This window comes from Sitophilus oryzae, unplaced genomic scaffold, assembly GCF_002938485.1.
Source record: "Sitophilus oryzae breed Bouriz unplaced genomic scaffold, Soryzae_2.0 scaffold_1297_pilon_pilon, whole genome shotgun sequence".
Taxonomy (NCBI): Eukaryota; Metazoa; Arthropoda; class Insecta; order Coleoptera; family Curculionidae; genus Sitophilus; species Sitophilus oryzae.
Genome location: NW_022145945.1, coordinates 9,166,648 through 9,179,098, shown reverse-complemented (window position 1 = coordinate 9,179,098; position 12,451 = coordinate 9,166,648). Strand labels below are relative to the sequence as shown.

The following is a 12,451-nucleotide window of genomic DNA, read 5'->3' as shown; positions in this document are numbered from 1 at the left end:
TTGATTTAGAAAATATCATCACACATGGCCCATTCATTTAAACATCTTTATCAAAGTTTCAGACTTAAAAAATGCAAACTGTGGTTTGGTATTTTTTTAGGTAAATTTGATAAAAATGTGTAAACATTGTCTAGTGTGTAACATTGATATACCCGGTACATCTCAAAAGTGGTTCACCCCTATAACTTTTTTAATTTTTCTTATAAAAAAAACGAGATTTGCTATGTTAGTATGTGACATAAATTTGGATTGATTGGCTTTTTTCAGATATGCTAAAGAGTCACCCCTATTCCATTTGAAAAACTTAGTTATATGATTAAAAATACGGTTTGGGATCTATTAACCGTCCAGGACAAGACACGAAAATCATTAGACGATGAAATCTATTTTTCCAAGGCGCTCTGGATTGAAATTTAAAACACAATATTTTTTTAAGCCAAAATGTCAAAAGTTGGCATATGATAATATGTCATTTTATTCAGAATGATATTTTCCATCGAATAAAGTAAAAATATCGTGCCATTTAAAAATCAAAAGTTGTAGTCATTTCCGGTGAAACAGGAAGTGACCAAAAGCAATTGAATACGTCAATCAATCCTAAGTCATGTCCTATACTAACATACCAAATCTCTTTTTTTATCTGAAAAAATAAAAAAGTTATAGAGGTGAGCCACTTTTGAGACGCACCCGGTATATCATATTTCGATAAAAAATATTAAAAAGAAAGGACAAATATTTCGAAATCAAAAAAAACTAATATACAGGATGTCCCATTTGACTAAATATAATTTATACCAAATACCAATAACTGTAATAACATTTGACAGTGCATGACATTTTTGATAGTACGCATTAAAAACCTTTAATTTCTATTATAGATTAAATGGTATATTTTTACAGAGATATAAAAATATAAATAAAATTATTAATGCGAATTCTTAAACAGTTGTCAAGGCTCAATCGTTCCAATTAAGCCTTGACAACTGTTTCCCTATTTTTAAAACTAAACTAAATAAAACTTTTATGTTATAAATACGTTTTCTACTCACCATTATCAAATCAAACTTAATTTCTGTTCCATTTCGAGTTGGTTCACGCGCCGCTATATCAAACGCACTGATTCTTTTAATTTTTCGCGTAAAAATATGCAAGTATTTGTGTGGCCTTGGTTGCGACCGTACCTAGCCGTCGACTATCGCGCAAAATTTATACAGTAGTAGTACTTTCTCCGCTGTATATGTACAATATACACCTAAATCTGAAAACCAGGTAGAGAACCTTTGAACAACGTAAATCCTAAATCTGTCCGTTGTTCCAGGCAGATGTTCCTCGGTTCAAATGGTTCAAAAGAAAAATGCTGGCGCTTCAGCCTTAATTGAAACAAGACCGTGAGCGGGGAGGACAATAGAGAAAATTTTGTTTGCCGTCCGTGTCATGATTCAGCCTTCCCTTTACATCGTCGCTGTTATTATGTTAAATAAATTGGAACAGTTGCCGTGAAAAACCGCAAGTTTTGAAACATTCCGCGTCAAGACAAAATAAATGTCTTTGGTCTTTTGTTTGCGGAGCGGGCATCGATCCCCGGGCAATTAATAAAACAATGCCTAGTAAAATGGGTTGCCTAACAATTTTTGTTTTGGAAACGATAGAGGGCCCTTATCGAGCTTTATAAAATATAATAAAATTATTTTTTTTGTCAGAGATACAGGCTTGGTGCATTCTCCTATTCTCCGCCGGTGCTGCCACCATCGGAGAATATCGTAAACAACTAGTATATATATACAAATACATGAGTTTAAATAGCGAGTATACGAAAAATTTATTATTTAATTATTCTAAAAAAGTGTAAAGAAGTATAATTTGCGAAAACTCTAAAAATAAAAATAAAAAAGTAAATATTTTGATATCTTCAGAAGGTCTAACTCGTATTATAATTTATTATTCCAGTTCAAAAAACTGTTTAGATGAGTTCAACTACAGTAGCGAGCATAGTTTTTATCACTGGTTTTGCTAGTGGGTCATAATTGGGGCTATTTCGGCTATAACGAATTTTTTTAAAGATACATCATTATAATTTTAGAAGGTGTTCATAAAACATTTAATCACTAGTTGATTAAAAAAATTATACCATTAATATTGCAAATTATATTTTATCCTCTCATAGTACCATATGAACGAATAAAAACGGCGTCAGTGATGGCTATGGAATGAAGATCGCTGTCATTTTGTATGTAAATTTATATGGGAAATAATGTCATCGATTGTCATTTCATAGCCATCGCTGACGCCGTTTTAAAAAAGTATACCATAACAAATATTGCAAATTAACTTGTGTCTGGCCCCAGCAGGCAACTATTAAGCCCGACCAATCACGTTAGAGTTTTTGACAAACACAAATGAATTATCACCAACCTGATTTATTAATCTGTGCTGATTGGTCAAGTTTAATAGTTGCCCGCTGGGGCTAGACACTTCTTACAAATTATATTTTTTCCTCTCATAGTATGTCTATTTAATTTTTTGATCATGTAACGAGCACTTCGTTTACTCACTTGTTTCGTCGCACTGCTTGAATCCATTTTTGCTTTTGATTAAATCGGTGTGAGAAACTATAAAGCTATGTTGAGAATGAGAATGTTGTTTCGGGAGAGTTGAATATCCGGGAAAGTTGAGTTATTGAATGTTATTTCACCCAACAACGCCCTAATTACGCTCTCCTTTACGCGTTAACATTTTTTCGGCAATTTTATTAACATTTGAAATTGTCTCAACACAACACGATGCTTTTTTCGAATTCTTTTTCACTTATTTTTTACTACTCGAAACAGCGTTACATCACACAAGCCTTCTATCTGAGTATTTTATTGTCCCCTAACTGCAATAACAAAATATTAAAATACTTAAATATCATCGCGATCAACATGACGGACGGCGATGTGAAATACATACTGATAATTTCTGATTTCTGCCGTTGAAGCGCTGCTCGAAATTTTTAAAATCGACTGAAATGCGCCAAAGAAATAGTGATTATAAGTTTCTTGGCTGTTATTTTTAGGTGATCTTGAAAAATAGTACATATTACAAATAAATAATGATCCGGCGAGAAAACAGAAAATACTGTCAATAGTAAAATTTCCATAAACAATCGTTGAAGTAAATTTTTACTATACTTCGGCACACTGGGCATGTGCAAATAATCGTATATATCTTTTTATTTTATTTCACTGTTTGAAAGTTTACAAATAATAATTTCATATTTGTTATTTACTTTTTTTTATTTTCCTGTTTGGAGCTACCATTATTCATAAAATTTTGTTTCATAAAGAAATGTTCTTTCTAGTTATGTTGTATCAAAAGAAAATAGAAAAGTAACACACTTGGATATGAGCCAGATAAGATAGTGTTACGATCTTCAATTTCTGTGTCTAACTAAAAATAAATTATTAAAAGTAGATTTATCTTTGAAGACAAAACAGACAGATACCTACATATATGTGTAGGTTTAAACAAAAATAGAATAAATGTCGCTGTCATAAAAGTCACAAGTAAATTAAAAATAAATTCAACACTAAAAACTTTTAGAAACCCATATTAAATCACATTATAAAAAAAGTGTTACTATACAGGGTGAGTCTTAATAAGTGCAAATACTTTTAGGGGTAGTATATTTCGACCTCAGAAACACGTCTATAAGGTTTTTTTCGCAAAAAATAGAAAATTTAGAATTTTTTTTAATTTTATGATGAAAAACATAATATCTTGATGGTATGGCAACATATGTAGGTAGTAGATAAAATTTACAAGAAAGAAAACCCAGAAACTAAACTAACTCGGTTATGTTGGGGGATATTTGAAAAACGGCAAAGAGAAAATATGTTTCTTCTATCGAGATCTACCAGTCCTGCTGAAAATATTTGTAGTTATTTAAGACTCACCCTGTATAATTAGTAACCCTAACTGAATATGGTACGTATTGTATTTTAATGATTGCAGTATTGCGTGTATAAAAAAATATAAAGCATTTAAAAACATAAGTTTATACGAACTTTTTTACTTATTTTTATAGAATATGTTGTTGAATTTTCGCGATTACAATCGGACCACCCTGTATAGCATAAAATATCTTAAGTTTCCAATTTATCTTTACTTAAACGCTCTGTTATGATGTGACAACTGGCAACACTAAGCTACCCAAATATAAGTGCATGTGTACCATTTACTGGTACTTAGTAGCGATGAAGAAAGCAGCTGATGGCACGTGGGCTAAAACCATCTGTCCTATGATAGATATAGACAAAATAAATTCTGAAAAATAGAAATTCTAGTTTTGACTCTCCCTATACATTACTATGAATGGTTATAGTACGGCCTATTCATTAGACAGCCAGTCAACTTTTTAGTAGTTGAGTAGCTGCAAATAGCCTGTCCAACGAGCCAGAGAAGATTTCTACTTCCAAAAAATGACAAAAATACAATTTACCTTTGAATTAAAAACATTTTTTAAAATAAAGCTTTCGTAATGATATAAATTGTACGGCGCACTGAATAGGTATTGGCGAGAGCGAGCGACCCGTAATTTTCAGTTTACGTTGAAATAAATGTAGCCCGCGCACCGCATTAGATCGGTGCGCTCGATGCGCTTCGAGCTATCGGCGGTACTCGCATCATCAGGCGAAATCAGAGAATGCATGGGAGGGGGCGAATAGTCTACGCCGAGCGACTGTTTTTAGTGGAGCGGTTTTACATTAAACATGTCCGATGAATTATTAATCGAAAGTGTACGAGACCATACCATACTTAATATGCGGTTTTTATAAAATTTCTTTACAAGCACGTAACCTACATTGTTTACTACACTTATTCAATAACTGACTTAGAAAACCTTCCGATTAAACCCATTTATTTCTCATCTCGTTTTGATTATCTCACATTATTTTGAAAATCGAATTTAAAATCGTCAAAAAACTTATCATATTATTTAATTTTTGGTTTGTCTTGACGTTAGTAATAACAGCTGATAAATAGTCATCCTATGTTACTATGTTGATCGCTCCGTAAAAGGTACAAATAGAGAAAACAATATTTATGTTTGAATAAAATATTTGTACATATATCTACCGTATGATAGAAAAAAACGGCGTCCAGTTGGATGGGAAATGAAGATTGATGACATTTCCTATATAAATTTACATATAAAATGGCACCGACCTTCATTTCATGGTCATCGCTAATGCCGTTCCTTTTCGATAATACGGTACTATAAAAACTATTTATATTTTTTCTTTTTTCAATTTTCTTTGACTTTTTTATTATATTTTAAGTTTTCAAAATCTTGGTTTTAAGTCAGTAGTGAATAAAACGAAACTTGTGTTTACATTTTGTTTAATGATTGACGTTTCGACTAATTTTAGTTCGGTCTTCTTTAGAATCTATAATATACAATACAATTTTATCACTAACAATGTGTTTAATATATAATTTTTTCTTACCACAAACGTAGAAAATTATTTATACGTATATTATAGATTCTGAAGAAGGCCGAATTAAAATTGGTCGAAACGTCAATCATTAAACAAAATGTAAACACAAGTTTCGTTTTATTTACTACTGACTTAAAACAAAGATTTTAAAACTTAAAATAAAATCTATATATATATATATATATATATATATATATATATATATATATATATATATATATATATATATATATATATATATATATATATATATATATATATATATATATATATATATATATATATATATATATTGTTGCGGACCGGTGTGGACTCGACCTAACCTCACAATATGGCCCGCCCTCGGATGACCTTAACATCGCATAGACACCGCAATGATTCATTCGTTCGAGAAGAATCGAGTCCCACTGGAATGGACGAGTACATACGAGAACATCTGAAAACCTTCTACGCACCTAACGATCTATGGACAATTCTAGAGTTCTTTACCTGCCGGTATAAAAGCCGGCGGCCGTGGCTCACAGGGGGCAGTTATAAATATACAGTCGACGCGCTAAAATTCAAAATAAATTCTTAGTTATAAATCGTTTGTAAATAGTTCTATAAGTCGTTTATCGTTATTAGTTTTGTTAATTAGTGTTAAATAAATAGTGTTTAAATAAATTGTGACTTTCTATCCACACGGAACCGACGAAAAACGTAACAATTGGTGTCAGGTGTGGCGTGTGTGATAAGAAAAATAAAAAGACTAACAATGGCTCCGAAGAAATTGTTGAAAGACTTGAAAGTGTCCGAACTGAAATCCATATTGGAAGAGAGAGAGCAGCGAGACAGATGGAAAGAAAAGCATTTTGCAAAACCAGACTGAGAGACGTTTTGAGGGGAGGAAGGCGAGGATCCGGACACATTTTGCTTTGAGTTCGAAGGTGACCTTGACTCGTCCTTACAAAAAATTAGAAGATAAAATTACGAAAAATTTCCCGGAATTGCAAGACAATTTAAACGACAATTTCAATAGTAAAATAATTGACTTGGAAGTTAATTTAGAAGAGAAAATCAGTGATAAAATTAATATTTTAGAAGATAAGATCGCAGAAAATTCTAAAGACATACAGGCCAGCTTTAATAATAAAATAATTAATTTAGAAGAAAAGATAACAGAAATTATAGAGAATCTACGGAACTACAAGACAAAAATAACACAAATTGAGGACGATGTAAATAAAAAATCGAAATTTTAAAACAAGAAATAGCAAAGGCAAATTCACCAAAATGTCAAGAAACATCGGAGGCACCGAAACTAGTCGAAAATAAGTATATCTCAAAGTCAGTTATTAAGCCTCCACAGTTTGACGGAAAGACCGCTTGGGCCAATTATTTTTGCCAGTTTGAGGCCGTTGCGAGAGCGAACGGATGGACAATCGCTGAAAAGGCTACCGCTTTGACTGTCGCACTGCGAGGAGATGCGACTGATATTCTGCAGACATTGTCACCATCGGAACAGGGAGATTATCAGCAATTGGTACGACATTTAGAAATGAGGTACGGCCAAGCTCATTTGGAACATGTCATTCCCAGCTAAAAAATCGCATTCAAAAGTCAAATGAGTCTCTGCAGGAGTTTGAAGCCGACGTAGCCCGCCTCGTTCGCCTTGCGTACCCTGCTACGCCAGAGAATGTTATGGAGCGGTTGGCAGTACAGGCATTCTCCGACGACTTACGTGACAACGAGACAAGACAAGCACTTCTCCTAGCCCACCCAACGCACTTGGTGGATGCTTTAGCACGTGCCCTAGAATTTGAGGCCGCGAAACAAAGTTCTCGGTCTTTAGGAAGAGTACGGGCCATCGACGAATGTTCCGACGAATCCGTGGAAGGGATTGTTCGGAAGGTAATGGACCAGTACATGGGCAAGAAGGGACCGATTCGTTGCTGGAACTGCGGACAGGTAGGACACGTGCGAAGCCGTTGTAAGGAGAAGAACGAAGAACCGGCTCCGTCGAGGTCGGAAAACTAATAAGGGTCGAAATGAAGGGGCACAAGTCGACCTGTACCCAACATGCCCCAACGAAAACTGCTCAAGTCGCCTCGCTACAACACAAATTCAACAGCATTTTTGTGGATGGTTTTGTTGATGGAGAGTTCCGGACCATGCTGTTGGATACAGGTGCGACGAAAACTATCATCAGACCGGACATTCTTAAAACATCGAAGAAGGTTAAAACAACACAATGGCGACTACGTACTGCTACGGGGGGCTCCGCTGCTGTCCATGGAGAAGTAAATCTTAATTTTGTTATTGGGAGCACCAGTTTTGAACATCCAGTGTTAGTAGCAGATATCGAAGATGAACTTATTCTCGGAATGAACATCATGACCACTAAAGGTTTTGACCTAAACTTCAAAGAGGGAATTTTGAAAATAAATGAGGAATAAGTGGTTCTACATCGAAAATGTGAGGAGACGCTTCGCGTGGTAGTAGCAGAAGATGTTTCGATCCCTGAGCGCTGTGAGGTATTTTTGGATGGTTGCCTGGAAGGTAAAATGAATAATGGGAGTATTATTCTGTTGGAGCCAAGGAACCATGACAGCGAAATAGGACGAGGGATCGCTGTTGGAAAAGCCCTGCTACGAGCGAAGAAAACTGTACCGGTGAGAGTAATGAATACGAATTATTATTCTGTATCCTTGAAGAAGGGAACCCTGTTAGGGTACTGTTGTTCGGTCTCCTCAGTCATTCGAAGCGTGGAAGCCTCCAAAGTTTCGACTTCAAAAATTCCGGACAAAATGGTGAAGGAGTTAGTAAACGTTAAGGGATTATCTCCCGAAAATAGTAGAAAATTGGGAAACCTGATAATCAAGTATCAAGATGTGTTTGATAAAGGAGAAGCAGGACACAGAGGTCGTACCAATTTAGTACAACATAAAATTGATACCGGAGAAGCACGACCAATCAAACAAAATCCGAGAAGACTTCCGCTCGCCAAACGTGAAGAAGCTGATAAAATCCTTCGAGAAATGAAAGAAGAGGGTGTCATCGAACCATCTAACAGCCCGTGGACATCGCCGGTAGTACTAGTAAAGAAGAAAGACGGTACCACCAGATTCTGTGTTGATTATCGGCAGCTCAATAATGGTACCAAGAAGGATAGCTATCCCCTGCCGAGGATAGACGATACTCTAGACACACTGGCGGGGTCAACGATATTCTCTACGTTAGATCTGAAGAGTGGATATTGGCAAGTCGACATGGCGCCGAAAGACAGAGAGAAGACAGCGTTCTCGGTGGGCTCCGGACTGTGGCAATTTACCGTCATGCCTTTTGGATTGTGCAACGCGCCAGCTACCTTTGAGAGACTAATGGAGTCTGTGTTAAAGGGACTATCCTGGACTACCTGTTTAGTGTGTACCTGGATGACATCATAGTGGTTGGGAAATCCTTTGACGATCATCTGAAGAATTTGGAAGAAGTTTTCAAGCGACTAGGGAGCTCTGGTTTGAAACTTAGCCCCAAGAAATGTCATCTGTGTCAAGAAAAGGTACACTACTTGGGCCATGTAGTCTCCTCCCAAGGAGTTGCGGTAGATCCACAGAAGACCAAGACAGTGGAAGAGTGGCCGATACCTAAAGATAAACATGAACTACGAAGCTTTTGGGACTATGCACATACTATCGCCGCTATGTACAGGGTTTCGCCACCATCGCAAAAACCATTGACCAGACTTACCGAAGGCGAGAGGCGTTTCTCTTGGGACTCAGATTCTGACGAGGCATTCCGAAAATTGAAGAAGGCCCTGACTAGTGCGCCCATACTTAGCTACCCTCTTGGCAACGGAAACTTTTATATTGGATACCGACGCTAGCAATGTTGCATTAGGCGCTGTTCTGTCTCAGATCCAGGATGGTCAAGAAAAGTCATTGGTTATTTTAGTAAGACCTTGTCAAAACCGGAAAGGAACTACTGTGTAACCAGACGAGAATTACTAGCAGTAGTTAAAGCAGTGGAACACTTCTACAAGTATCTCTATGGAAGAAAGTTCTTGTTAAGAACAGACCATGCTGCTTTGAAATGGCTGTTGCAGTTTAAGAATCCTGAAGGGCAGGTAGCTAGATGGATTGAACGATTACAAGAATTTGACTTCGACACAGAACATCGAGCTGGGGCAATCCATCGAAATGCCGACGCACTTTCCAGAAGACCTTGCGCTAAGGACTGTAAGCATTGTTCCTGAGCAGAAGAGAAAGAAGTGAAAGTCTTAAGGACGACCGTGGTTGGTGATAGTTGGCAAACCGAAGATCTTGCAAATGACCAAACCAGTGACCCAGAATTAGGTTTAGTAATTAACTGGAAAAACACAGGCCAAAGACCAACGTGGGAAGAAGTTTGCAGATATTCGCCGAACGTAAAGTCGTACTGGGCCCAGTGGAATTCTTTGGTAATAGATAACGGACTACGCCGTGTGATCGAGAGACCGGAGGGACAAGAAGAGAGAAGGCAGATCGTCATTCCAAAGAAGAGGGTCCCAGAAGTCTTGGAGGAAGTTCACAATGGAACCAGCGGAGACATCTTGGTGTTACCAAGACACTTGGCAAGCTGCGTGAACGGTTCTACTGGGTGAACTGCAAAGAAGATGTGAGGGCCTGGTGTAAGAAATGTGACATTTGCGCAGCCATTAATGGGCCACAAAAGCGTGGTAAAGCCCCTATGCGCCAGTACAATGTTGGTAGTCCCTTCGAACGAATAGCGATCGACGTGGCTGGTCCTTTCCCGGAGACGAACGATGGCAACAAATACATTGTGGTAGTAATGGATTACTTCAGCAAATGGGTCGAGGCCTACGCGTTGCCAAATCAAGAAGCGTCCACGATTGCTGATGCCCTTGTTAAAGAATGGATCTGCAGGTTTGGTGTTCCCATGGAGCTTCATTCAGATCAGGGAAGAAACTTTGAGTCCAATCTGTTCCAAGGCGTCTGTGAAGTCCTGAACATCCGCAAGACCAGGACGACTGCTCTACATCCACAATCCGATGGGATGGTTGAACGCATGAACAGAACTATCAACCGTTATCTGGCCAAAGTAGTCTCTGACCACCAAAGAGACTGGGACAAATTTCTTCACCTGTTCCTGTTGGCCTACCGTTCATCCGTCCAAGAATCTACAGGGCAAACTCCAGCCAGCATCGTTATGGGACGGGAAGTGCGCCTACCCTGTGATCTGAAATTTGGTTGCCGACCGGGAGAAGAAGTCGCCGGAGAAGATTATGTCCACACACTACGTCAAAGGATGGACGACATTCATCAGAGAGTCCGCCTAAATATTCAAAGTGCTAGTGACCGAATGAAGGAACACTACGACATTCAAGCTGAGCATGGAGGATACCAACCAGGGAAGTTGGTGTGGCTATATAACCCGCAGAGACGTCGTGGGTTATCTCCGAAGCTACAATCCTCGTGGGAAGGGCCATACGAAGTCATGGATAGAATTAATGACGTCGTATACCGTATCAGAAAATTGCCAAAAGGAAAACCGAGGGTAGTCCATTTCAACCGTTTGAGCCCCTACCAAGGCGAAATAGAAGATCGTGCTGGGACCGTGAGAACCTGCAGCTTTGATCCCCCTGATTCGGAGATGTCCTTTGACGATTTCATGGCCCGATACAACAGCAGTGAGAAGGCTCGCTATGGTGTAACCAAAGAAGATCAACGAGACCTCTTTTCCGTGCCTCCTGATTATTCGCTCGCTCATTGTGTGGCTCGAGATTTGCGGATGTCCAGAGGAATCGCTGCGACGTTCAATGAGAAGTTTGGGCGTGTCGGAGAACTACGCCGACAGGATCCAGAGGTTGGAAGCGTCTTGAGGCTAACCGACAATGCACATGGTCAAGCAAGGCACATCTTCTACCTGGTCACCAAGGAATGGTCCCCGAGTAAGCCGACTTATCTCAATCTATGGAAGACCCTGATTGAACTGAGAGAAGCCCTGCTAAACAACAACATTGCACGATTAGCCATTCCGAAGCTGGCGTGTGGACTCGATGGTTTGAGTTGGCGTACAATCCGGAACATGATTGAAGTCTTGTTCAGATTTACGGGAATCGAGATCCTCGTTTGCTGCTACAACCCAAAGCTGAGATCGGGAGAGAAAACTGTAGACTGCTATTTCTACCAGACTTCGCAATGTACCAGGGGCCAGCTTTGCAAATACCTTCATTCACCGTATACATCTCGGGACGAGCATGTACCTAAGAAGGGGGCAGGTTGCGGGCCGGTGTGGACTCGACCTAACCTCACAATATGGCCCGCCCTCGGATGACCTTTTAACATCGCATAGACACCGCAATGATTCATTCGTTCGAGAAGAATCGAGTCCCACTGGAATGGACGAGTACATACGAGAACATTCGAAACCTTCTACGCACCTAACGATCTATGGACAATTCTAGAGTTCTTTACCTGCCGGTATAAAGCCGGCGGCCGTGGCCTACAGGGGCAGTTATAAATATACAGTCGACGCGCTAAAATTCAAAATAAATTCTTAGTTATAAAATCGTTTGTAAATAGTTCTATAAGTCGTTTATCGTTATTAGTTTTGTTAATTAGTGTTAAATAAATAGTGTTTAAATAAATTGTGACTTTCTATCCACACGGAACCGACGAAAAACGTAACAATATATATATATATATATATATATATATATATATATATATATATATATATATATATATATAAATGTTTGTAATGACACTTATTTAGATTAAAAACTAAAAATAGAAGTTTATTTGACTATTTTTCATATCTAGCTTTGTTTTTAAAGAACAAATTAAACCCTTTTGAATTATACCAAATTTGTTAAAATCGGTCAAGCTAAGAGTCATGTAGTATATTTTATCCCCATCTTCCACTCTATTTCACGAATTTTATGTGGTTTGTTAAGATCTAAATATATTAATGTGTGTTTGGTTAAGATCTAA

At 37.9% G+C, this 12,451-nt stretch overlaps 1 protein-coding gene across 1 annotated transcript in view; it reads right to left on the bottom strand.

The window, feature by feature from the left end:
- LOC115874717 (CTL-like protein 2) overlaps positions 1-1,292 on the bottom strand; it is a 58,693-nt gene extending 57,401 nt beyond the window's left edge. The window contains exon 1 of the mRNA XM_030889964.1: positions 1,050-1,292. The gene's annotated coding sequence lies outside the window, so the exon portion shown is untranslated. The remainder of the gene's footprint in view (positions 1-1,049) is intronic.
- Positions 1,293-12,451: the final 11,159 nt, after the last annotated feature.